Raw genomic sequence first — 26,873 nt, 5'->3', positions numbered from 1 at the left:
TGGGGTTAGATTGTGACAAAAAGATAAGTAGCATTATGTTCAGTATTCGTTTTAAGTCTGAACAGCCCAGTACAATTTACAATGCTTGACAGGGTCGCTCTACTCAACCTAAACATTAAAAGTTGCTGGACTCTGAAAACTGAACTGTAGTATAATAGTTCCATCTGGTAACATGTATTTTTGCCTTGGGTAAACCCACAGGTTTCCTTTTTGATATTTTCCCAGCCTATGTGCTGAATGCGGAGGATATGGCAAATATGAGGTCCATCTCCTTCTTACCTTATTTATCTAATTGTTAGAGTAAGCGGTTGCAGTTCATTTTTGAAAATATGTGAAGCTTCCCCAGAGTCTCAGGCTGGCTTTTGCCCCAGACTCAGTCTGGAATATGGGTAACTTTTGAATCTGTATTTGATGACTTAAGCATGATGTTAGATAAAGGAGGAGACATGGCAGGGGCACTATTAGATCTGTGTGCCTTTTTTGATATAATCTTTGCTCACAGACTATCTGAAATAGACATAAACGGCACAAGTGGCTAGGCATTATATTGGTTTATGTTCCTCCTTTCTTAGTTCAGGTGACTCAACTAGGGATTTCCAGTTAGGAACCAACAAATCAATCAATCAAAGATATTTGTAAAGCATGCAGCTGCTTCATCCGAAGCGTCCCGGGGCTCAAAGGTAAAAAGACTGATATCAGATGGTAGCTTCCTCGAGCGTTCATCAGAGTACAAAAAAAAGTTTTTAAAGTCTTCTTTAAAAATGGAGTCTGATGGTTCCCTGTGGAGATTGAGCAGCAGCGCATTCCATAGGTTGGCCGTTAGTACCGTAAAGGAGCTGCCTCTACAACAAGCTTTGTAGAACTTGGAAACATGCATTAGGTGTAGATTATTAGACTTGAGTGCTTTATGTTGCTTGTACAGACGCTTATGAGGAAAAATATGCTGTTGAAAAGGAACTCGTTGAATAAGTCTGGCTGCAGTATTTTGAATGACCTGAAGTCTAAGAGTAAAAAAAGCAGGAAGGACCACATAAAGGCTGTTAGCTTAGTCCAGACAGGAGGTTACCATTGTATGAACAACTATTTTTCAAGTATCCTTTGGGACCAGGTCTGGCAGCTTCCTTAAAGCTAGTAATTTGATGACATAAGCTAAAGATATCTGCCAGGTTTGGGCAGAAAAGGTAAGGGCAGAATCTAAAATAATGGCCAGATTTGTGACAGAAGTTTTGGGAGTTGAAGGAAGATTTAAGTTTCAGAGTTTCTGGGGCGGAAGACTTCTGTTTTTTCGGACTTCAACTTAAGGAAGTTTGCCTCTATCCAGAGACGAAATATTCTGGCCTAGTTCCATAGGACGTGCCTACATTCCTGCCCAGCAGCTCCGAAATCTTGGGCTCCTATTCAGCACCAAAGTGAATTTCTCTATAAACATCCCTTCAGTAGTCAAAACCTATTTATTCAGTCTTTCCATTTTGAAACATGTTTTTCTCATTTGTCATCTTTACTCAGAGAATGCGTTGGCAGGCTTTTCATTCACTCTCAAACTGATTTCTGCAACTCATATATTGGACTCCCTTGGAAAAGTCGATTCAAATGGCAATTGAAAGGTTTTTAGTTACTCTTAGAAAGCTTGCTAGGATCTCTATTTTTTCTGAATCAATTGCACTGATTGTCAATTCTGAAACTAATTCTGTTTAAAGCAGCCTGTGTTTCTCATATGACCTCTCACAACAGGGGAAATTCTTTTCTGGCACCCAGATTTATGAATTCTACTCTAAAAAAAGTTCCTTCAAGTCACAACCCGCTGGCCTGCTCTCTGTGACGACATTTTAAAACCAAAATGTTCCGAGGCACAGACAGCAGAGCTAAGGAACACAACTGAACCCAGTGTCCGTCGTGAGCCATCATTTTTCAGTGCCAGGCCAAACCTGAAAATCAGTGGCGTAGCGTGGGGAGTGCAGGGGGGGGGCGGCCGCACCGGGCGCAACATCTGGGGGGGGCGCGCTCGCGAGTGCTAAAATCCACGGGTTAGGGGGCGCAAATTACTTGTCTTGCCCCGGGTGCTGACAACCCACGCTACGCCACTGCTGAAAATATGGCTCTTTACCACTGAGCAGGACCTGTTTCTTACTCGCAGTTTAACTTACATTTATCAGTTAGTAGGTGACAATGTGTTCAGCACTGAGAAGCTCCCTGAGAGTGTGTTGCGCTTTATAAAAAAACAATTAACATAACAGAGTTGCACTGCTCTCTGAAGCACAGAATGTGTTAGCGCTATTGAAAAACAATAGTAGCTTAATTTTATTTCAATTTGCTCCCACCAGAACCTTTCCTCCTGGTGTTGGGATGCTCCTACTGGGGACCCCCAAGTGAAGGAGGTGAGTTGAAGGGGGTGGCCTGTGGGCTGGGAAGTTGAGAAAACTATTGCTAAGAAAGTGTGTATTCAATTCAGGTGACCCACAGGCTGCAACCACTTCCTGGCAACGTGAACTAAGACAAGCTATGAACGAGTCCTGCAGCAATGTCTTGCAACAGTTACTACAGCCACGGTCTTGGTGTCCTTCTTTAGAGTTGTATTCCAGCTGCAGTGCAAGACACCAGACAATCTCTTCTCAATCTAGAAGGGGAACTAGAAATCCATCTGGAGCCTTACAACAGTAGCAGGGAAGAAGTTGCCCTGCTGGAGTGTTGGCGTCTAGTGATTTAGTTAGCTGTTTCTCTTCCACTCCCTGTCAGTCAACTCTACTGCGAAGGAGCTAGGCTCACTGGATACTCTGTAAACCTGGTTTGTGATACTGTGGGGGGTATGACATTGGAGGGTAAACACCCACCTCAAATAACAATCAATCACAATCCTTTTCAGGGTGAACCCTCAAAGTTGTTAAATTACCCTGAGCTCAACTGCCTGATAGCTATGGCACAGGGAGACTGGCTTAACGTTTGGCAATGTGTAAAGTATTTATGCAGTAGTAAAACAGTAATAAAGTTGAAATACAAAACAATGCAAATACCAAACGAATTTAAAAAATAGAATAAAATGTAATAAATAAAATGAGACCAAAATGGCAAAAAATCCAATGACGGAAACCAGAGGAAAAAAAGTGCCAAGAAGCACAATGTGCAAATGATAGTCAATGGTCACGGTAGACCAAGACCTGCGTGCAATTTGCCACTGCCTGTGATGGAAAGGTTGCCAGATACACTAACCAGGTTTGTCCTGGTCAAAGATTTTACTTTCTGACTTTAGTCCTGCAAGTACCAATTCAACACTGGAATACTCTTCTAAATCACCCTAGGGCGTCAGTGGAGTCACCTAGAGACTTGCAGGTTGTCAGACAGAGTCTAGTCCATGTCACTGATCAGCTGGACACCTGCAGGAGGGACCTCTTGTAGATTGTTGTATCCCTGTAGCTTGAACAGTAGGTCAGGCTTAAGATCCTGGGAGTCACTTCTTTGTCCTGGGTACAGGAGGGAGAGAAGGTCCAGTCTTCATACATCAGGTTCAGCCTTATTCTTATCTTCCATAGGTTCAGGAATGTTCTGATGTGGGTGTCTGGAGATGCCACAGTTATGCCTGGCACCAGCTAGTGTGTAAGAATGATCTCTAGGCATACCCTGGTAACCTTACCATCTGGAAGAGATTATGGCAAAGGGAATTTCCTGAAGAGAGAGTCCTTTTGTAAATCATAATTAGATTCTTCATCCCCATTACCTTTGTAGTTATCAGTATGAGCAAACCTCTCGCCTTCCTTTCTGTTGTTTCTTCTTGGGTTTATGTTTAGGACTTTAGCACCACTAGAAAAGGTAACACGATCATCTTTGATACATGTTTTTTTCGGCATCAAATCATGAATTCTGGATTTTTAAACGTTGACAAATTTATGCAGACTCCATGTGATTTCAGGCCAAACATGGCTCTTTTAATCACTGGCAAACACCTGGGTTAAGGGATTTTTTCAAACATGGTTTGATAAGAGACCGAGACATATTTTCAGCTTAGCACCACAAGCTCAGGGACACTATTCCCTCAGTGCTGAAGCAGACAATTCCGGCTTGTGTCTCTAAACACATGGCAACAGTGTACCTTTAAGGCACTTTACCCTATGTCCTAAAGGTCTACTGCCATGGGAGGTTGTAGGTCTCATTACGTTTTTTCAAAGTTAAAATAAACTGAGCAACAGCTTTAGGAAGAAATGTAATTCCTTAAGCCAAAATGCACAAAGTCTGTGTTGACTTCCTCAGCGTAGGTTTCTGTTCTTAAGCCAGGGCCTGTATGTAAAACCAATTCTGAAACTGATTGCCACTCTATTTCGGGGACCCAACACTACTGTGGGGGAGAATTTACCTTTCTATTTTTGAAAGTTATGGGTATGAATTCTGCTTAAGCCTGACACTGATAATTGCCTTATCTCATTGAAGAAGCAAGTTATATATTATGTGCGAATCACTCCACAGATACTGGTGATGATACTCTGGTAAAAACGAAACTTGTCCTACTTTGAAAAGGGGAAAGAAACCGGGAGCTGACAAAAACATTAGAGTCCCTATTGTCAACGTTATGGAGCTTCGATATGTTCAACAGCTCTGGTTACTAACCAGTCATGTTTTCTCAGTTTTCAGTTCCGGCACCATAAAATAATATTAAGATGGCATTCACACAGTAGGGCCTAGAGGGATTCGGATGAGAGTCATTAGTAGGCATACTGGCTCCGCCTAAGGTCGATGGAAATAAAATGTAGACGTAAACAAGATGTTGTTCCAAACCAAACTGCTATATGACAGGATTATGAAAACAGAATAGGCTTGTACTAATTGATGTGAAAAATGGGCTCCTTGGGAAATAATCTCTGGCTTATTTAAGGCACATGACAGGAAAAACCCACGTCCTCAAAACATAGCTAGGATGCAGTTTTCAGTTCCGAATCATGTGGAGCATTGTGGAAACTGCTATGGTTGTCTGGCTTTACAACTTATACTCCTGCTAATTAGAGGGTGAAAGGGGAGATGATGCAGTAGAGGCCTCATTTTAGATCTCTCTGACTAGCAAAAAAATTACAAGCAATTTCAATGCAACGGGTCTCGCATTTGTTCAAGTTAGAGCTATTAGCGTTGTAAAGCAAAAAAAACGCAGCGCGATTGCGCTGTGTGGAAAATAAACAGATAAAGTAGTCCGGACTCCAGGCTGAAAACATCGAGCCTCGTATGTTTTTGGTACTTTGCCAGTGCTCTGTAGGTGGGCTAAACACCGGAATGACGTAACGTATGCATGTCTTTCACAAATGAAAGCAAGCGGATTTTAAAAGGCAAGCCCACGAACCAATGTAAGTGACTGACGTGGCATGGACGTGGTTTCAAGCCCAAAGAGAGATTACAGAATGGACGGAGCACATTGTGCTCGCCCATGAAAAGGAGAGAGGTCACTGCTTTATCAGGTGTAATAGGACAGTGACATTGCACCATTAGCGTATCGTGTCACTATGGAGTTTCTTTTAAGGATATAGGGTTACAAACAGGGGTCCTGACTCTTAAAGCTGATTTCATAACTAAATTCAAGCTAGATGTGCAAATAAATTAATTTGTGAAGGAAAATTCCGAATCCTGTATCTGGGAATTGAGAATAAATATGCAATTATGTTAGAATTTCCACATTAACACATTTACATTTCTGAGTGGGGATTTTATTATTATTAATTTTTAAATCTGTCCAGGGAGACCCCACCTGCAAAAGATGGTGAACACTCACAGATTCATAACAGGAGAGTGTAATTCCTATTGCCTGGTTTCCAGGCCATGTTTAAGATCAAAGGCAAGAGGTTTTCCTGTTTATTTTGTCCACTGGACCAGTAGGACAAACCCCATGCAGCATAAACACTTTGACTTGCTGTATACAGTACCTTATTACGGTATGGAAAAGAGGATTGTCTGCCGCTAGGCAATAATTTATCCGTGTATATAAGTAGTTCCATCCTGTGGTTAAGAGTCATTAATGCAAAGCCTTTATTATTAGGGCCAGCGCTCTAAGGAAATGCACCAAGCCATGAGATCAGCTCACATTACTGAAAGAGATTCCAGTATAAAATGTGCGAAAGTTAGAAGCCTAAGGCTATTTACACTGTCCCAGAATGCTTCCTGATTATATGCATGTACGTGCATAAGCATGAAAGCAAGATCAGTGATTGTTTGGTTTCAAAATGCAGACAAAGAAACTACAACTTAGAAAACGTTCTGCTAAGCTTTTGTGCAACAGTAAATACCATGTCTCTGATGCACCATTTAGTGAAATGTGTTTGGGGAAAAAAAAGAAAGATTAATAATGAGAATAAGTACAAAAATCACTACTGGTAGCATGAAACATACTTAGTGAAGTTTAAATTCATCCACCAAGCTATATCGTGCAAGAATTGTCAAAAGCTGATTCTGGTGGATTTATACGTTTCTGATGTCAACACAACAATCTGAGTGTAGACTAAACAAAGTCCAAAAGATTTGACTATGAAAGTTAGTGGGGATATGTATATATTAAACAGTGTGGGGCTCAGGAAGGAACCCTGAGGTACATCACAACTGACAGAAAATGGGGACGATTAAAACGTGGTAGAAGTCAGGACTCGAGTTCTATCTGCAAGTAATCTATCAAGACACCTAAGGGCTTGTTTGAAGAGGCCAAAATCTGTCAGTCTTGTTAGAAGTACCATGTGCGAATGGTATTAAAAGTTGTAGAGAAATCCAAAAGGACCAGGGCTTTGGAACTCCCTTGTGCACAACGGCACGGAGCTCATTGATGACATCCATCAGGGCCGAATCAGTGCTATAAAGGGCTCTGAAACGTGACTGCACAGGACTGAGACAAGAGTTTTCTTACAGGTACTTCCAGAGCTGGATATCTACTGCATTTTCAATACTTTTTACAGAGAGAGGGAGCAATGGATTTGGCTTATAGTTAGAAGGAAGGGATAGGCCCACAGCTGGGTTCATAATAAGTGATTTAACTATAGCCTATTTACAACTAGCAGGGACCTTGTCAATGCTGAGTGAGCGAGTACACAAATTAGTGAGAATGAGTGTGATCTTGGTAGAAACCAACTGCATGATTTGAGGGGGGCAGAGGTCTAATAGGGAGCTGGATTTAGATGTCATCAAACGAACTATGACTAAAGACTCACTCAGCTGAGCATATTCCTTGAGGTTTGTACTTCCTGTTAAAAAAAAAGATCTTGATGGACCAGATTCATCAGTTATGTTGGATTAGATGAGATGGAGGGAAGTCTATATATTTTTTCTCAATTTTCTCTTTAAAACATGTTGCAAGTCTGTCACACCAGGACTGAGATGGAGATGATAGGCTTTTTTTTGGCATCTGGCTGGATACAGTGGTGATCATAGGACCCTGGTTATGGCCCGTTCTGTGAGTGGTTTATTTAACTATCTGCTGAAAACCTAAAGTGAAGTCTACTAATTTAATAGTTTTTGGATCTTTAAAGTGGTCTAACTAAAAATTCAGATCGGTTAGAGCAGTAAAAAAGTGAATAGAATGCAAAAGGTGCTAGCAGGTGACAGATCTTAGTGTTACAATCAGCTCTAGGGCCGGCATAGAATAAAGCAGGGCACCCCAATAGCGAGTGGTAGCATTAATTTTATGGAAGTATCTCACTCCTTTTGAATAGAGGAATTTATCCTCTACTATGGAGCATATAAAGAAGGATCTACAGATAATAGCAATCCTACCCCCATTTTTAAAGATGCAGTCATGTCTAATCATTTTAAAGTTAGGGGGTTCTGCGACTGCAATAGCTGGGAAATATTTATCAAACAGTTATGTTTCCAGTAAAAAAGAGCATCTGACTTATAGTAGTGTATAAAAGGCAAATACCTCTAAATATTTCTGACCAAAAAAACTAGCATAAATAAGATACCCAGTGTTAGAAATGGGGTTCCTGGTTGGCTAGGGTAGACACCTTAGCATGGCAGGGGCCACCACCCTAGTCAGTGCAAGGGAGCTACGCACCCAAGATGACCCCTGATCACCCCCTTGGGAGCTTGGGAACAATCAGGCTTATCCCACAGGCAACATGTAAAGAGTTTGCACAACACACGTGACACAATAAATACACTACAACAACAAGTTATTTAAAAATAAACTGTGTTACACAAAAGATCACTAGACAAATACATGTATCAGTAATACCCTGCTACACAAGCAGTTGTTAGAACATCATACAGGTTATTAGTACTCTGCGAAAGCAAGCAGTAGTCAGGTCATTGTTAGCACCAAAAAAGTACATGTCATTATAACCACATTAGCATGAATGCCAAGGCATAATCATGAATGCAAAGGTAAGAAGCTACAACTCCATACTGCATGTCATAAAACATTATCCCCACACTGTAGAAGTCATCACAAAACACTCCCCCCCCCAATGCATGTACTGTAGACCCTGAAATGGTACTTATTACAACACAGTAACAGTGCATAATAAGTTAGTGCAGGTCAGAGTACACAGCATTCCAGGATTTTGAGGTCATAAAACATCAGGGGGATGCCTCGCGTTTGGTATTCGTCTCAGAACCTTCCTTCGGAGGTTACAGCGCATTTTGCTCTTATATTAGGAGTTTTACGATGAGTAAAAGAAGGCACTACACCCAGCACACTGTAATTACAGTAAAGAAAAGGCTCGATAGGGACGGGATCTCCGTCGAGGGATCCCTCTCGCCATGCAAGCCATGCCCAGTAACAGGTATGTGGTGACACAATAGCCAGTCACCCGCATCCGTGTGGTGCGACAGCAACGTTCTGTAGCTACCTCTTCAGCCTCCCTGGGTTTCCACCAGAAAGAGGGGAGAGGGAACTCTCAGCTTAAATGTTGGCGAGGAGGCCTCTCCGGCTCCTCCCCGCATGGAACAAAAAACACTCAGCAACTGCCCATGTGCCTACATCCGCGGCATCTCCTCTGGGTCCTGGGTTGCGGTCCAGCTCCTCTATTTCGGGCACGCAAATGGTGGAGGACCTGCGCCTTGAGTATTTAAGGGCGTGCTCCCAGCCACGTGTTCTCCTCTGGAGCGGCCGTACCTATCAGGGAACTCCCGGGCCAGGCAGTGACGTGGATCCTAAGGGGATGTCGGACTGTGCCCTGGGGGGCACTGCAGAATACATGCGGAGTCCACGATTCACACAGCTCTGCAGATGGGCTCCTCATCATCCTTCTCAGAAGGAGAGGGCACCTTAGCCCCAAGCAGGTAGTGCGCACTCTACTTGTACCGAAGCCAGCACAAACAGCGCTCCTCACATGCTGTTTTGGACTCCCACAAATAAAGCGCTCTTCATGTGCTGTAGGAGCTGCACAAATAAAGCGCTCTTCCTGCCCTGCATAAGCTACGAAAACAGGGGGATATAGGGGCACACCACCCAGCCCCTGGAGACACTGAGGGCACCTGAGCAGGGTGCAGGCAAGCCAGCACAGAAGGGTCTGGTAAGCAAAAAGTGGCATTCCTCCTTGGTGACCCAGCAAGTCCCAGATTAGCACATCAGCAGAGCAGTCCCCAATGGAGGTTCCTAGTAAGTCCTTGCAGCAGCATCTGGTTCCAATCTGGTTCCAATCCTTACAGTCCATCTGTGTCTAGAAATGTGGGGGACAACCCCTTGTACTTATACACATTCTGCCTAGCTTCTACAAAGGAGGCGAGGGGGTTCCAACCAACACCAAACTGGTTCCAGGAATGCCCCTTTCTCCTCCAGCACTGGCTCCGGACATCAGTAGAGGTTAAACGAGACCTTTATGTGAGGCCAGGGCACAGCCTTTACAGATGCAGGTGTGCCCGCCCCTACCTCTCCCAGCCCAGAAAGACCATTTAGTATGCAGATGCACTCTTGTGACACCTCCACCCTCCCTGTGTACAAGCTGTCTGAGAAGTATACACAAAGCCCAGCTGTCACTCTGCCCAAGATGTGGATTGGAGTCAAGCTGCAAAACACCAGTCATAAGCACCGAAAAATGCCCACTTTCTAAAAGTGGCATTTCTACAATGGTAATAAAAAATCCACCTACACCTGTAAGCAGCATTTCTCACTACCATTCCAACCATACCAAACATGCCTATGCCACCCCTCATAGATGTGACAATACCACTTTGTTATAAGTTAGGGCATTTCCAATTCAATCCTATGAGAAGAGCAGTGCTCACTATGGTGAGAAACTAAATAGCCACTTTGGAAAAGCGCCCCCCCAACATGGGGGGAGCGTGGCCCCTTAGGGGTCGGGGATGCCGGGGGCCACGCGAGGCGTGGGAGCGGAAGTAGCGCCGCATTGAGGATGTTGGTCCAACGATGGTGCCGGACCGGTTTCGGCTAGCAAGACGGCTCAGTGAACTCAACGCTCGCTGCTGACAAAGGCGGTGCTCTGAAGGTCAAGAGTTCAAGCCCTGGCAAGTCAAAATGAGCCTCCCGCACAATGCCAAAGATTGAAGAGAATGTTACGAATTGGTTATTCGGTTTTAATGCGTTTATGTCGGTCATGCTAGAAAAGAAGCCTGAAATTGGTATGGCTCTGATATGCTATGCGAACAAAATACTAAAAGCCCACCATATGTATGGGGGGAACGCTTGGCTAGAATATGACAGGGATTTCAGGTAGGCAAAGGTAGAGGACCCAGCGATCTGGTGGGACCAGACTGAAGTAAATGTTTGGTTAGAGTGCGTGAATAACAAGTTACCTAGTAAGAAGCCCTTTCGAGCACAGTATTCAAAGGACAAAAAAGACTCTTGTTGGGCGTTCAACAGGAAGGTATGTTCCCACCCCCAGGGACGTGCAAATTCAGGCACTCCTGTTCATTTTGTGGGCATCCTTCCCACCCCGAATTTAAATGCCTTAAGAAATCAAGGGACAAAGTTAAGGAGGGGAGTAAGCCCAGTGTCTAGTTCCTCCTTGCCTTCTCCCATTCATTTAGATGCTCTTATCCCTTGGTTGAAGGTTTACCCAGTTAAAGCTTCAGCTGAACTGCTGATTAAAGGTTTTTCTAAGGGCTTTAGAATTCCCACCACCTGTGTCCCCCCTTTAGGTCATTGCAGAAATCTTCTGTCTGCCGTGAGGAACCCCGGTGTAGTTGCTACAAAAATTGGTAAAGAATGCACACTAGGGAGACTGGCAGGCCCTTTCCCTTCTCCCCCTATAAATGATTTTGTCTGTTCCTCCTTAGAGGTAGTACCCAAAAAAGATCCTGGTCAGTTCAGGTTGATTCATAACCTGTCAGCTCCTAGGGGTGCTTCAGTGAGTGAGGCTATTGACCCGGTCCTCTGTTCAGTGCGTTATGCTACCGTAGACCAGGGTCTGGAGAAGCTGAGGGGTCTGGGGCACAGTGCGCTGCTAGCAAAAACAGATATTGAGGCAGCTTTCCGGCTTCTGCCAGTCCACCCTGAAGATTACCATCTCTTGGGATTCCAATTTAACGGGGACTATTTTTATGACAAGTGTATGCCCATGGTGTGCAGTGTGTCCTGCAGTTATTTCGAGCAGTTTAGTTCTGCCTTACAGTGGATTTTCACCAGGCGTACCGGTCATGTAAATGTGATCCATTATTTGGATGATTTTCTAGTTTTGGGACCCCCTCGGTCTAAAAAATACCTATGGGCCCTGCAGTCCCTAACAACCATGTTCAGTGAATTCGGGGTCCCAATAGCACAGGATAAAACAGAAGGCCCCTCCACGTGCATCACTTTTCTGGGCATTGAAATTGACACCGAAGCGGGGGAGTGTCGCCTTCCTCTAGATAAGCTTCAGGTTTTTGAGGGGTCCATCAGAGCTGTCCTATCCCATAATAAAGTCACCCTTCACCAATTGCAGGTCCTGGTGGGACAATTGAATTTCGCCCTGAGGATCATTCCCATGGCCCAACCTTTTTCCAGATCCATAGCTAGGTCTATGCCGGGTTTGACCGAGAAACATCACCACACCTGTAAGGAAATGCCTCCTTGGCATGGTTGCCCCCTGACTTTTTGCCTTTGCTGATGCTATGTTTACAATTGAAAGTGTGCTGAGGCCTGCTAACCAGGCCCCAGCACCAGTGTTCTTTCCCTAACCTGTACTTTTGTATCCACAATTGGCAGACCCTGGCATCCAGATAAGCCCCTTGTAACTGGTACTTCTAGTACCAAGGGCCCTGATGCCAAGGAAGGTCTCTAAGGGCTGCAGCATGTCTTATGCCACCCTGGAGACCTCTCACTCAGCACAGACACACTGCTTGCCAGCTTGTGTGTGCTAGTGAGGACAAAACGAGTAAGTCGACATGGCACTCCCCTCAGGGTGCCATGCCAGCCTCTCACTGCCTATGCAGTATAGGTAAGACACCCCTCTAGCAGGCCTTACAGCCCTAAGGCAGGGTGCACTATACCATAGGTGAGGGTACCAGTGCATGAGCATGGTACCCCTACAGTGTCTAAACAAAACCTTAGACATTGTAAGTGCAGGGTAGCCATAAGAGTATATGGTCTGGGAGTCTGTCAAACACGAACTCCACAGCACCATAATGGCTACACTGAAAACTGGGAAGTTTGGTATCAAACTTCTCAGCACAATAAATGCACACTGATGCCAGTGTACCTTTTATTGTAAAATACACCCCAGAGGGCACCTTAGAGGCGCCCCCTGAAACTTAACCGACTATCTGTGTAGGCTGACTAGTTTTAGCAGCCTGCCACAAACCGAGACATGTTGCTGGCCCCATGGGGAGAGTGCCTTTGTCACTCTGAGGCCAGTAACAAAGCCTGCACTGGGTGGAGATGCTAACACCTCTCCCAGGCAGGAATTGTCACACCTGGCGGTGAGCCTCAAAGGCTCACCTCCTTTGTGCCAACCCAGCAGGACACTCCAGCTAGTGGAGTTGCCCGCCCCCTCCGGCCAGGCCCCACTTTTGGCGGCAAGGCCGGAGAAAATAATGAGAATAACAAGGAGGAGTCACTGGCCAGTCAGGACAGCCCCTAAGGTGTCCTGAGCTGAGGTGACTCTAACTTTTAGAAATCCTCCATCTTGCAGATGGAGGATTCCCCCAATAGGGTTAGGATTGTGACCCCCTCCCCTTGGGAGGAGGCACAAAGAGGGTGTACCCACCCTCAGGGCTAGTAGCCATTGGCTACTAACCCCCCAGACCTAAACACGCCCTTAAATTTAGTATTTAAGGGCTACCCTGAACCCTAGAAAATTAGATTCCTGCAACAAGAAGAAGGACTGCCCAGCTGAAAACCCCTGCAGCGGAAGACCAGAAGACGACAACTGCCTTGGCTCCAGAAACTCACCGGCCTGTCTCCTGCCTTCCAAAGATCCTGCTCCAGCGACGCCTTCCGAAGGGACCAGCGACCTCGACATCCTCTGAGGGCTGCCCCTACTTCGAAAAGACAAGAAACTCCCGAGGACAGCGGACCTGCTCCAAGAAAAGCTGCAACTTTGTTTCCAGCAGCTTTAAAAGAACCCTGCAAGCTCCCCGCAAGAAGCGTGAGACTTGCAACACTGCACCCGGCGACCCCGACTCGGCTGGTGGAGACCCGACACCTCAGGAGGGACCCCAGGACTACTCTGATACTGTGAGTACCAAAACCTGTCCCCCCTGAGCCCCCACAGCGCCGCCTGCAGAGGGAATCCCGAGGCTTCCCCTGACCGCGACTCTTTGAACCTAAAGTCCCGACGCCTGGGAGAGACCCTGCACCCGCAGCCCCCAGGACCTGAAGGACCGGACTTTCACTGGAGGAGTGACCCCCAGGAGTCCCTCTCCCTTGCCCAAGTGGAGGTTTCCCCGAGGAACCCCCCCCTTGCCTGCCTGCAGCGCTGAAGAGATCCCGAGATCTCTCATAGACTAACATTGCGAACCCGACGCTTGTTTCTACACTGCACCCGGCCGCCCCCGCGCCGCTGAGGGTGAAATTTCTGTGTGGACTTGTGTCCCCCCCGGTGCCCTACAAAACCCCTCTGGTCTGCCCTCCGAAGACGCGGGTACTTACCTGCAAACAGACCGGAACCGGGGCACCCCCCTCCTCTCCATTCTAGCCTATGTGTTTTGGGCACCACTTTGAACTCTGCACCTGACCGGCCCTGAGCTGCTGGTGTGGTGACTTTGGGGTTGCTCTGAACCCCCAACGGTGGGCTACCTTGGACCAAGAACTGAACCCTGTAAGTGTCTTACTTACCTGGTAAAACTAACAAATACTTACCTCCCCTAGGAACTGTGAAAATTGCACTAAGTGTCCACTTTTAAAACAGCTATTTGTCAATAACTTGAAAAATATACATGCAATTTTGATGATTTGAAGTTCCTAAAGTACTTACCTGCAATACCTTTCGAATGAGCTATTACATGTAGAATTTGAACCTGTGGTTCTTAAAATAAACTAAGAAAAGATATTTTTCTATATAAAAACCTATTGGCTGGATTTGTCTCTGAGTGTGTGTACCTCATTTATTGTCTATGTGTATGTACAACAAATGCTTAACACTACTCCTTGGATAAGCCTACTGCTCGACCACACTACCACAAAATAGAGCATTAGTATTATCTATTTTTACCACTATTTTACCTCTAAGGGGAACCCTTGGACTCTGTGCATGCTATTCCTTACTTTGAAATAGCACATACAGAGCCAACTTCCTACATTGGTGGATCAGCGGTGGGGTACAAGACTTTGCATTTGCTGGACTACTCAGCCAATACCTGATCACACGACAAATTCCAAAATTGTCATTAGAAATTGATTTTTGCAATTTGAAAAGTTTTCTAAATTCTTAAAAGACCTGCTAGGGCCTTGTGTTAGATCCTGTTTAGCATTTCTTTTAGAGTTTAAAAGTTTGTAAAAGTTTGAATTAGATTCTAGAACCAGTTGTAGATTCTTAAAAAGTATTCCAACTTTTAGAAGCAAAATGTCTAGCACAGATGTGAATGTGGTGGAACTCGACACCACACCTTACCTCCATCTACAGATGAGAGAGCTAAGGTCACTCTGTAAACTAAAGAAGATAGCAATGGGCCCCAAACCTACCAAAGTACAGCTCCAGGAGCTTTTGGCAGAGTTTGAAAAGGCCAACCCCTCTGAGGATGGCAACTCAGAGGATGAAGATAGTGACTTGGAGGGAAATTCCCCCCCTCCAGTCCTACTTAGGGAGAGCAGGGCTTCTCAAGCCCTGACTCCACAAATAATAGTCAGAGATGCTGGTTCCCTCACAGGAGGGACCAACAACTCTGAAATCACTGAGGATAACTCCAGTGAAGAGGACATCCAGTTAGCCAGGATGGCCAAAAGATTGGCTTTGGAAAGACAGATCCTAGCCATAGAGAGGGAAAGACAAGAGATGGGCCTAGGACCCATCAATGGTGGCAGCAACATAAATAGGGTCAGAGATTCTCCTGACATGTTGAAAATCCCCAAAGGGATTGTAACTAAATATGAAGATGGTGATGACATCACCAAATGGTTCACAGCTTTTGAGAGGGCTTGTGTAACCAGAAAAGTGAACAGATCTCACTGGGGTGCTCTCCTTTGGGAAATGTTCACAGGAAAGTGTAGGGATAGACTCCTCACACTCTCTGGACAAGATGCAGAATCTTATGACCTCATGAAGGGTACCCTGATTGAGGGCTTTGGATTCTCCACTGAGGAGTACAGGATTAGGTTCAGGGGGGCTCAAAAATCCTCGAGCCAGACCTGGGTTGACTTTGTTGACTACTCAGTGAAAACACTAGATGGTTGGATTCAAGGCAGTGGTGTAAGTAATTATGATGGGCTGTACAATTTATTTGTGAAAGAACACCTGTTAAGTAATTGTTTCAATGATAAACTGCATCAGCATCTGGTAGACCTAGGACCAATTTCTCCCCAAGAATTGGGAAAGAAGGCGGACCATTGGGTCAAGACAAGGGTGTCCAAGACTTCAACAGGGGGTGACCAAAAGAAAGGGGTCACAAAGACTCCCCAGCAGAAGGGTGATGAGACAACCAAAACTAAAAATAGTAAAGAGTCTTCTACAGGCCCCCAAAAACCTGCACAGGAGGGTGGGCCCAGAGCCTCTTCACAAAACAATGGGTACAAGGGTAAAAACTTTGATCCCAAAAAGGCCTGGTGTCATAGCTGTAAACAGCATGGACACCAAACTGGAGACAAGGCCTGTCCCAAGAAAGGTTCCACTCCAAACTCCCATCCAGGTAACACTGGTATGGCTAGTCTCCAAGTGGGATCAACAGTGTGCCCAGAGCAAATCAGGGTTCACACTGAAGCTACTCTAGTTTCTGAGGGTGGGGTGGATTTAGCCACACTAGCTGTCTGGCCGCCTAACATGCAAAAATACAGACAGCAACTCTTAATTAATGGGACTAGAATAGAGGGCCTGAGGGATACAGGTGCCAGTGTCACCATGGTGACAGAGAAACTGGTTTCCCCTGGCCAATACCTGACTGGAAAAACTTACACAGTCACCAACGCTGACAATCAGAGAAAAGTACATCCCATGGCAATGGTTACTTTAGAATGGGGAGGGGTCAATGGCCTGAAACAGGTGGTGGTCTCCTCAAATATCCCAGTGGACTGTCTGCTTGGAAATGACCTGGAGTCCTCAGCATGGGCTGAGGTAGAGCTAAAAACCCATGCAGCAATGCTGGGTATCCCTGAACTGGTGTGTGTGAAAACAAGAGCACAGTGCAAGGCACAGGGTGAAAAAGTAGAGCTGGAGTCTGGAAAAATGGCCCAGCCTACCAAGAGAACAGGAAAGTCAGTTGGGAAACCAACTGCAACACAGCAAAAGAAAGGGAACCTCTCTTCTCAGGAAGAAGTTCTGCCCTCTGAGGGAACTGAGCCTTTGGAGCTTGAACCTTATCAGGTTGAGCTCTTAGGCCCAGGGGGACCCTCAAGGGAAGAGCTGTGTAAGGGACAAGAAACCTGTCCCTCTCTTGAAGGCCTTAGGCAGCAAGCTGCTGAAGAGTCCAAAGGCAAGAAAAATGGAACACATAGGGTCTATTGGGAAGATGGGCTCCTGTACACTGAGGCCAGAGACCCCAAACCTGGTGCCACTAGGAGAGTGGTAGTGCCTCAGCTGTTCAGAGAGTTCATCCTAACATTGGCCCATGACATTCCCCTTGCTGGACATTTGGGACAAACCAAGACGTGGGAGAGGTTAGTCAACCACTTCTACTGGCCCAATATGTCCAGCATGGTTAAGGAGTTTTGCCTCTCCTGCCCCACCTGTCAAGCCAGTGGTAAGACAGGTGGGCATCCAAAGGCCCCCCTCATTCCACTTCCAGTGGTGGGGGTGCCCTTTGAAAGAGTGGGTGTGGACATAGTTGGTCCACTGGAACCTCCCACAGCCTCAGGAAATATGTATATCCTGGTAGTAGTGGATCATGCTACCAGGTATCCTGAAGCTATTCCCCTTAGGTCAACTACTGCCCCTGCAGTAGCCAAGGCCCTCATTGGTATCTTTACCAGAGTGGGTTTCCCTAAGGAGGTGGTGTCTGACCGAGGTACCAACTTCATGTCAGCATACCTAAAGCACATGTGGAATGAGTGTGGAGTGACTTATAAATTCACTACACCATACCATCCACAAACTAATGGCTTGGTGGAGAGATTCAACAAGACATTAAAGGGCATGATCATGGGGCTCCCAGAAAAACTCAAAAGGAGATGGGATGTCCTCCTGCCATGTCTGCTTTTCGCTTACAGGGAGGTACCACAGAAGGGAGTAGGGTTCTCACCCTTTGAACTTCTGTTTGGTCATCCTGTGAGGGGACCACTTGCCCTTGTTAAAGAAGGCTGGGAGAGACCTCTCCATGAGCCTAAACAGGACATAGTGGACTATGTACTTGGCCTTCGCTCTAGAATGGCAGAGTACATGGAAAAGGCAACCAAAAACCTTGAGGCCAGCCAACAGCTCCAGAAGTTTTGGTATGACCAAAAGGCTGCACTGGTTGAGTTCCAACCAGGGCAGAAGGTCTGGGTTCTGGAGCCTGTGGCTCCCAGGGCACTCCAGGACAAATGGAGTGGCCCTTACCCAGTACTAGAGAGGAAGAGTCAGGTCACCTACTTGGTGGACCTGGGCACAAGCAGGAGCCCCAAAAGGGTGATCCATGTAAACCGCCTTAAGCTCTTCCACGACAGGGCTGATGTCAATCTGTTGATGGTAACAGATGAGGATCAGGAGGCAGAGAGTGAACCTCTCCCTGATCTTCTGTCATCAGACCCAAAAGATGGTACAGTAGATGGAGTGATCTACTCAGACACCCTCTCTGGCCAACAGCAAGCTGATTGTAGGAGAGTCCTACAACAGTTTCCTGAACTCTTCTCCTTAACCCCTGGTCAGACACACCTGTGTACCCATGATGTGGACACAGGAGACAGCATGCCTGTCAAGAACAAAATCTTTAGACAATCTGACCATGTTAAAGAAAGCATCAAGGTGGAAGTCCACAAGATGCTGGAATTGGGAGTCATTGAGCGCTCTGACAGCCCCTGGGCTAGCCCAGTGGTCTTAGTCCCCAAACCTCACACCAAAGATGGAAAGAAAGAGATGAGGTTTTGTGTGGACTACAGAGGGCTCAATTCTGTCACCAAGACAGATGCCCATCCAATTCCAAGAGCTGATGAGCTCATTGATAAATTAGGTGCTGCCAAATTTCTAAGTACCTTTGACTTGACAGCAGGGTACTGGCAAATAAAAATGGCACCTGGAGCAAAAGAAAAGACAGCATTCTCCACACCTGATGGGCATTATCAGTTTACTGTTATGCCCTTTGGTTTAAAGAATGCCCCTGCCACCTTCCAAAGGTTGGTGAATCAAGTCCTTGCTGGCTTGGAGTCCTTTAGCACAGCTTATCTTGATGATATTGCTGTCTTTAGCTCCACCTGGCAGGATCACCTGGTCCACCTGAGGAAGGTTTTGAAGGCTCTGCAATCTGCAGGCCTCTCTATCAAGGCATCCAAATGCCAGATAGGGCAGGGAACTGTGGTTTACTTGGGACACCTTGTAGGTGGAGGCCAAGTTCAGCCACTCCAACCCAAGATCCAGACTATTCTGGACTGGGTAGCTCCAAAAACCCAGACTCAAGTCAGGGCATTCCTTGGCTTGACTGGGTATTACAGGAGGTTTGTGAAGGGATATGGATCCATTGTGACAGCCCTCACTGAACTCACCTCCAAGAAAATGCCCAAGAAAGTAAACTGGACTGTGGACTGCCAACAGGCCTTTGACACCCTGAAACAGGCAATGTGCTCAGCACCAGTTCTCAAAGCTCCAGATTATTCTAAGCAGTTCATTGTGCAGACTGATGCCTCTGAACATGGGATAGGGGCAGTTTTGTCCCAAACAAATGATGATGGCCTTGACCAGCCTGTTGCTTTCATTAGCAGGAGGTTACTCCCCAGGGAGCAGCGTTGGAGTGCCATTGAGAGGGAGGCCTTTGCTGTGGTTTGGTCCCTGAAGAAGCTGAGACCATACCTCTTTGGGACTCACTTCCTAGTTCAAACCGACCACAGACCTCTCAAATGGCTGATGCAAATGAAAGGTGAAAATCCTAAACTGTTGAGGTGGTCCATCTCCCTACAGGGAATGGACTTTATAGTGGAACACAGACCTGGGACTGCCCATGCCAATGCAGATGGCCTTTCCAGGTTCTTCCACTTAGAAAATGAAGACTCTCTTGGGAAAGGTTAGTCTCATCCTCTTTCGTTTGGGGGGGGGGGTTGTGTAAGGAAATGCCTCCTTGGCATGGTTGCCCCCTGACTTTTTGCCTTTGCTGATGCTATGTTTACAATTGAAAGTGTGCTGAGGCCTGCTAACCAGGCCCCAGCACCAGTGTTCTTTCCCTAACCTGTACTTTTGTATCCACAATTGGCAGACCCTGGCATCCAGATAAGCCCCTTGTAACTGGTACTTCTAGTACCAAGGGCCCTGATGCCAAGGAAGGTCTCTAAGGGCTGCAGCATGTCTTATGCCACCCTGGAGACCTCTCACTCAGCACAGACACACTGCTTGCCAGCTTGTGTGTGCTAGTGAGGACAAAACGAGTAAGTCGACATGGCACTCCCCTCAGGGTGCCATGCCAGCCTCTCACTGCCTATGCAGTATAGGTAAGACACCCCTCTAGCAGGCCTTACAGCCCTAAGGCAGGGTGCACTATACCATAGGTGAGGGTACCAGTGCATGAGCATGGTACCCCTACAGTGTCTAAACAAAACCTTAGACATTGTAAGTGCAGGGTAGCCATAAGAGTATATGGTCTGGGAGTCTGTCAAACACGAACTCCACAGCACCATAATGGCTACACTGAAAACTGGGAAGTTTGGTATCAAACTTCTCAGCACAATAAATGCACACTGATGCCAGTGTACCTTTTATTGTAAAATACACCCCAGAGGGCACCTTAGAGGCGCCCCCTGAAACTTAACCGACTATCTGTGTAGGCTGACTAGTTTTAGCAGCCTGCCACAAACCGAGACATGTTGCTGGCCCCATGGGGAGAGTGCCTTTGTCACTCTGAGGCCAGTAACAAAGCCTGCACTGGGTGGAGATGCTAACACCTCTCCCAGGCAGGAATTGTCACACCTGGCGGTGAGCCTCAAAGGCTCACCTCCTTTGTGCCAACCCAGCAGGACACTCCAGCTAGTGGAGTTGCCCGCCCCCTCCGGCCAGGCCCCACTTTTGGCGGCAAGGCCGGAGAAAATAATGAGAATAACAAGGAGGAGTCACTGGCCAGTCAGGACAGCCCCTAAGGTGTCCTGAGCTGAGGTGACTCTAACTTTTAGAAATCCTCCATCTTGCAGATGGAGGATTCCCCCAATAGGGTTAGGATTGTGACCCCCTCCCCTTGGGAGGAGGCACAAAGAGGGTGTACCCACCCTCAGGGCTAGTAGCCATTGGCTACTAACCCCCCAGACCTAAACACGCCCTTAAATTTAGTATTTAAGGGCTACCCTGAACCCTAGAAAATTAGATTCCTGCAACAAGAAGAAGGACTGCCCAGCTGAAAACCCCTGCAGCGGAAGACCAGAAGACGACAACTGCCTTGGCTCCAGAAACTCACCGGCCTGTCTCCTGCCTTCCAAAGATCCTGCTCCAGCGACGCCTTCCGAAGGGACCAGCGACCTCGACATCCTCTGAGGGCTGCCCCTACTTCGAAAAGACAAGAAACTCCCGAGGACAGCGGACCTGCTCCAAGAAAAGCTGCAACTTTGTTTCCAGCAGCTTTAAAAGAACCCTGCAAGCTCCCCGCAAGAAGCGTGAGACTTGCAACACTGCACCCGGCGACCCCGACTCGGCTGGTGGAGACCCGACACCTCAGGAGGGACCCCAGGACTACTCTGATACTGTGAGTACCAAAACCTGTCCCCCCTGAGCCCCCACAGCGCCGCCTGCAGAGGGAATCCCGAGGCTTCCCCTGACCGCGACTCTTTGAACCTAAAGTCCCGACGCCTGGGAGAGACCCTGCACCCGCAGCCCCCAGGACCTGAAGGACCGGACTTTCACTGGAGGAGTGACCCCCAGGAGTCCCTCTCCCTTGCCCAAGTGGAGGTTTCCCCGAGGAACCCCCCCCTTGCCTGCCTGCAGCGCTGAAGAGATCCCGAGATCTCTCATAGACTAACATTGCGAACCCGACGCTTGTTTCTACACTGCACCCGGCCGCCCCCGCGCCGCTGAGGGTGAAATTTCTGTGTGGACTTGTGTCCCCCCCGGTGCCCTACAAAACCCCTCTGGTCTGCCCTCCGAAGACGCGGGTACTTACCTGCAAACAGACCGGAACCGGGGCACCCCCCTCCTCTCCATTCTAGCCTATGTGTTTTGGGCACCACTTTGAACTCTGCACCTGACCGGCCCTGAGCTGCTGGTGTGGTGACTTTGGGGTTGCTCTGAACCCCCAACGGTGGGCTACCTTGGACCAAGAACTGAACCCTGTAAGTGTCTTACTTACCTGGTAAAACTAACAAATACTTACCTCCCCTAGGAACTGTGAAAATTGCACTAAGTGTCCACTTTTAAAACAGCTATTTGTCAATAACTTGAAAAATATACATGCAATTTTGATGATTTGAAGTTCCTAAAGTACTTACCTGCAATACCTTTCGAATGAGCTATTACATGTAGAATTTGAACCTGTGGTTCTTAAAATAAACTAAGAAAAGATATTTTTCTATATAAAAACCTATTGGCTGGATTTGTCTCTGAGTGTGTGTACCTCATTTATTGTCTATGTGTATGTACAACAAATGCTTAACACTACTCCTTGGATAAGCCTACTGCTCGACCACACTACCACAAAATAGAGCATTAGTATTATCTATTTTTACCACTATTTTACCTCTAAGGGGAACCCTTGGACTCTGTGCATGCTATTCCTTACTTTGAAATAGCACATACAGAGCCAACTTCCTACAACACCAGACTGTCTGCTGAAGTAAAGGAAGATTTGAGGGTCTGGGATGCTTTCCTACAAGACTTCAATGGGGCGGTAATCTGGCCTCATCTCCCAGTAGATAGCCCCTCCTTCGGCCTATTCACAGACGCTGCAGGCAGCGTGGGATTCGGGGCTATCCTAGGTTCCGCCTGGTGCAGGGCTGATTGGCCATCAGAATGGGTTAACCTAGGTCTCACCAAGAATATTGCATTTTTAGAACTATTTCCCATCATTGTCGCGGTATCTGTCTGGGACGACATATTAAAAGACAAGTCGGTAGTATTTTGGTCAGACAACATGGCAGAAGTGGAGTATATCAATAGACAAAAAGCTAGTTGCAGATGGGTACTTATATTATTTAAGCATTTGGTGTTACAGTGTTTGAAACTCAACATCACATTCCGCGCAAAACATGTTCCAGGGGTAAATAACAATGCGGCTGATGCCTTGTCTCGATCATTAATGCAGGATTTTCAGAGGTTCCACCCACAGACGTCGGAGAGGATGACAGTTTCCAACATCACTGTGGAGGACTGGTGCATCAGCCCTAGTAGTGTCATCATTGGCGACACGCACAAGGGGGGCATACGAAAGGGCCTTCTTACATTATAGACTGTTTTTGAAATCCGTGAACACCTTAGATTGGTTTTCATCCGAAGCAATCTGTGCCTTTTTGCAAAATTTAAAGAGCAATGGTAAACCAGGGTCTTGCGCCAAAGCCAATTTGTCAGCCATCCGTTTTTTCACCAAGCTAAGGGGGCAAGACTCTAAACTCAATGCCTTTGTTATTAAGAAGGCGCTAGTGGGGTGGTCTAGAACGGACGGTCCCAGGGCAGACTCCAGCCGGCCCATAACCCCTCAATTATTCGAAAAATTGCTGGGCTCAGTCACCTTAGTTACATCGTCACCTTTTGAGACTACCTTATACACAGCGGCCTTTTCAGTGGCTTTTTATGGGGCCTTCGGCATTAGGGAAATTATAGGTATTTCCAAGAACGACCACGCGGGGGGTCTCCAGTGGCCCGATGTGATAATCGATAAAAACTCTACCACCATACAGCTGCGTAAGTCTAAAACTGATCAGTTAGGCAAGGGGGCGAGGATTGGTCTCCGGGCTCCGCAAGGGTCAATTATCTGTCCTGTAGCCAATCTAGCTGCTTACTTAAAGGTGCGCCCTATAGAGAAATCCACTGTGCTATTCATACATGCAAATGGGGACTGTCTGTCGCGCTACCAATTTGCAGAGGTACTGAAGATTACACTAATGGCAGTGGGCGTAGAACCTCGGGGTTACTCCCCCCATTCATTCAGGATTGGCGTGGCTACCTTGGCAGCAGGGGCAGGCTTGCCCATCTCAGAGGTGAAAGCCATTGGAAGATGGGCATCCAACTGTTACAAGCATTACGATAGGTCAGAACTGGTCTAATCAGTGGTTAAAATTCATTATCATTTCTCACGCATTTTTCCCTTTATTACAGTAGATGGCTCCTCGTGTGGTTTGGGTATTGGGGCATTCATTCGTTCGTCGGGCGGCATACCGGTTGCAGCAGCTCCGTAAACCGAATCCGGCGGCAAGCTTAGACGTGGCCTTCAGGTGGTGCGGGGTTGGCGGCAAAGGAATTAAACAGCTGCAGCAGCTGGTAGATCTGGCTCGTGGATGTGCAGGGCTCCAGTCCCCGGACATCATCATCATTCACCTTGGAGGCAACGACCTGGTGCACTTAGGACGGAAGGCCCTCAGGGAGGCCATATTTTTAGAAATTACAAAGCTAGCTAAGCAATTCCCTAACGCAGCCATTGCCTGGTCTCACATGGTGCCACGGGAAAAATGGGGCACAGGAATAAAGCCAAGGACAATCAATGTGTCAGTTAGGAGACTTAACGCGGAGATGGCAAAACTATGCCCTGGTCCGGGCCGTTTGTGGAACATCCCACAGACAATTAAAAGGACCGGAAATGTTTCATAGGGACTTGGTTCACTTGTCTGATGCCGGTACTGACCAATCCATGGCTGATATGTGATTCTTTGCCAAGTGTTTGTTTTCTGGTGGGGAGGGCGAAGGACCTTTGGGGCCCTGGTCGCCCTCGTGGCGGAAGAAGAGAGACTAACGTAACCGGAAGCAACAGAGGGGACCCCAAGGGTGTTGGGGGTAAGGGCCTGCTGGCGGCTTCCGAGTCCTATGGAAAAGCGCACCCCCAACATGGGGGGAGCGCGGCCCCTTAGGGGTTGGGGACGCCGGGCCCTGACCCTCGCACTAGTTGTGCGTGGGCTGGCCTGCGGCTTCCGCTCGCACGCCTCGCGAGGCGTGGGAGCGGAACTGGCGCCGCGTTGAGGACGTTGGTCCAACGACGGTGCCGGACCGGTTTGGGCCGCCGCGAGCCAGTGGGGTGCATAAAAGCGCCCCCCCAGAAGGCTCGGCCTTCTTCTTCCTGGCGCGGCGGCCTGAACGGACAGGCTTTTTGTTGACCTACCCACCCTCTCCTTAGTATTAGGCGGAAAAAGAGAGGCTAAAGTAACCGGAAGCAACAGAGGGGACCCCAAGGGTGGGGCCCCGGTATAACAACAGAGATAGGATCCTGAAGTCCTGGACCAACCTGCGGTTGGACACACCTGATTGGGGGTAGGGAGCCCAGATCACTGGGGTGGTCACGGGGCTCATGCCCTGGGCCGCCCCGGTACACCCCTTTGCTGATTGGTGTTTGGAGAGGGGGCGGAACCCTGAGCATGGGGGCAAGGAACAGAGGAAGCAGGGGTAGCGCCCCCCCCTAAGGATACAGGTGACGACCAGTCCCTGTGTGGTCCAAAGGAGGTTCAGGACAGGAAGGGATCCTGTCAAAAATGATTTATGGTTACAAATGAAAAAAGTATCTATAACAGTATATATTAATTTTACAGTGAAATGTTTTTAATAGAGTAATTTGCATATGATGATTTTCATAAATTGTTTATTTGATTTTAATGAAAGTATATATAAAATAAATACTTCTTCCAACAAACTAAATTGTCTTGTCGGTTGGTGTATCACTGGTGTTGGGGGTAAGGGCCTGCTGGCGGCTTCCGAGTCCTATGTCACTACCAGTGCATAAAGACCTATGTCCTACCTTTTACATACACAGCATCCTACCCATAGGGTCAGCTAGGGCCTACTTTAGGGGTGAGTTGTATGTAGTAAAAGGGGAGTTCCAGGCCTGGCAAGTAAATTTACATGCCAGGTCCCTGTGGCAGTAAACTGCACATGCAGGCCCTGCGGTGGCAGGCCTGAGACAGATTTCAAAGGCTACTTCTGTGGGTGGTGCAAACTGCGCTGCAGGACGACACAGTAGCATTTAATTTATAGGCCCTGGGAATAAGGGATACCACTGTACAAGGGATTTACAGGTAAATTAAATGTGCCAATCAGGTGTAAGCTAATCATACCAAGTTTAGAAGGGAGAGCAAACGTGCTTTAGCACTGATCAGCAGTGATAAAGTGCTCAGAGTACTAAAGCCAACCAAAAGAGGTCAGACAAATAGGAGGAGGAAGGCAAAGATTTTGGGGATGACCCTGCAAAAAGGGCCAGGTCCAACACCCTGTGAGTGAGTGCTGTGAAGATAACATGTCCTGCTCTTTAAGATGGACAATATTAGGTTACTGCAAAAGTGATTTAGAGGGGTCCCTCAAACAGAAAGAAAGTAAATTCACAGATTTGCTTTTAGGTCGAGCATAGCAGCACGCAAGCGCTGCTTTTCCAATGTGTTGGTATGTATCTGGGCTTTTAACTACGCCCACCGCACGCCCATCACTATCACTTGTTCACGGCCTTGCCTTTCACTAATCCTTTGTTTTCGTTGGTAACTGCTTTACGTTTGTCCCTCCTGAGGGAGGTTTTGTTACCACCTTGGCCATCGAACCTGTTACATAGATAATTGCACTTTTGTCGATAACTTTGACTGAGGGTGAACTTTTTCCTTTTGTCTCTCTCTGCGTGCTCATGGCGGCGCTTTGAATCGGCTCGCTTATGCCAACTGTTTAATTTTTTATTTTCAGTTTGTGTGGCAAGAAAAGTCTAGTTAGGAATATACAACGCTAATAGCTAACACGAGCAAACGTGAGACCCCAAGCATTGCAATGCTTGTTTAATTTACAGTAGGGTATAGAATCAGGTCAGTGGGAATAAAATGTTTGGAGAAGTATCTTTAGGTTTTAAACTATGCAGCTGACTTCAGGTCTGTGCAAGGCATTGAGGTAGATCACCATGGGAACAGCCTGGCCCAGAGTTCTGGGCGCTAGGTGTGGTCCAGCTGCAGGCAGGTTTGCTTTTGGTACAGTATGTTGGATTCCGTCGGGAACATGAAGCCTCCATTAAGAATTACCCTTCAGGGTCGCAGAGTGTGCAGTAGGCAATGAAATGGCGAATAACGGAGTTGAGGGTCCTAATTCTAAACACAATTGGAGCAAAATGACGTGTCCAAAGTAAAGAAGAAA

At 47.1% G+C, this 26,873-nt stretch overlaps 1 protein-coding gene and 1 long non-coding RNA gene across 2 annotated transcripts in view; one reads left to right on the top strand and one right to left on the bottom strand.

Annotated features, from left to right (window-relative positions):
• The window catches only part of PITPNC1 (phosphatidylinositol transfer protein cytoplasmic 1), an 864,322-nt gene that overhangs the window by 324,575 nt on the left and 512,874 nt on the right, over positions 1–26,873 (bottom strand). The gene's annotated exons all lie outside the window — the stretch shown is intronic.
• LOC138245892 (uncharacterized) overlaps positions 1–26,873 on the top strand; it is a 253,384-nt gene that overhangs the window by 29,204 nt on the left and 197,307 nt on the right. The window lies entirely within an intron of this gene.

This window comes from Pleurodeles waltl, chromosome 7, assembly GCF_031143425.1.
Source record: "Pleurodeles waltl isolate 20211129_DDA chromosome 7, aPleWal1.hap1.20221129, whole genome shotgun sequence".
Lineage (NCBI taxonomy): Eukaryota > Metazoa > Chordata > Amphibia > Caudata > Salamandridae > Pleurodeles > Pleurodeles waltl.
Note: the sequence above shows the minus strand (reverse complement) of the source record. Positions and strands in the feature narration are given on the sequence as shown.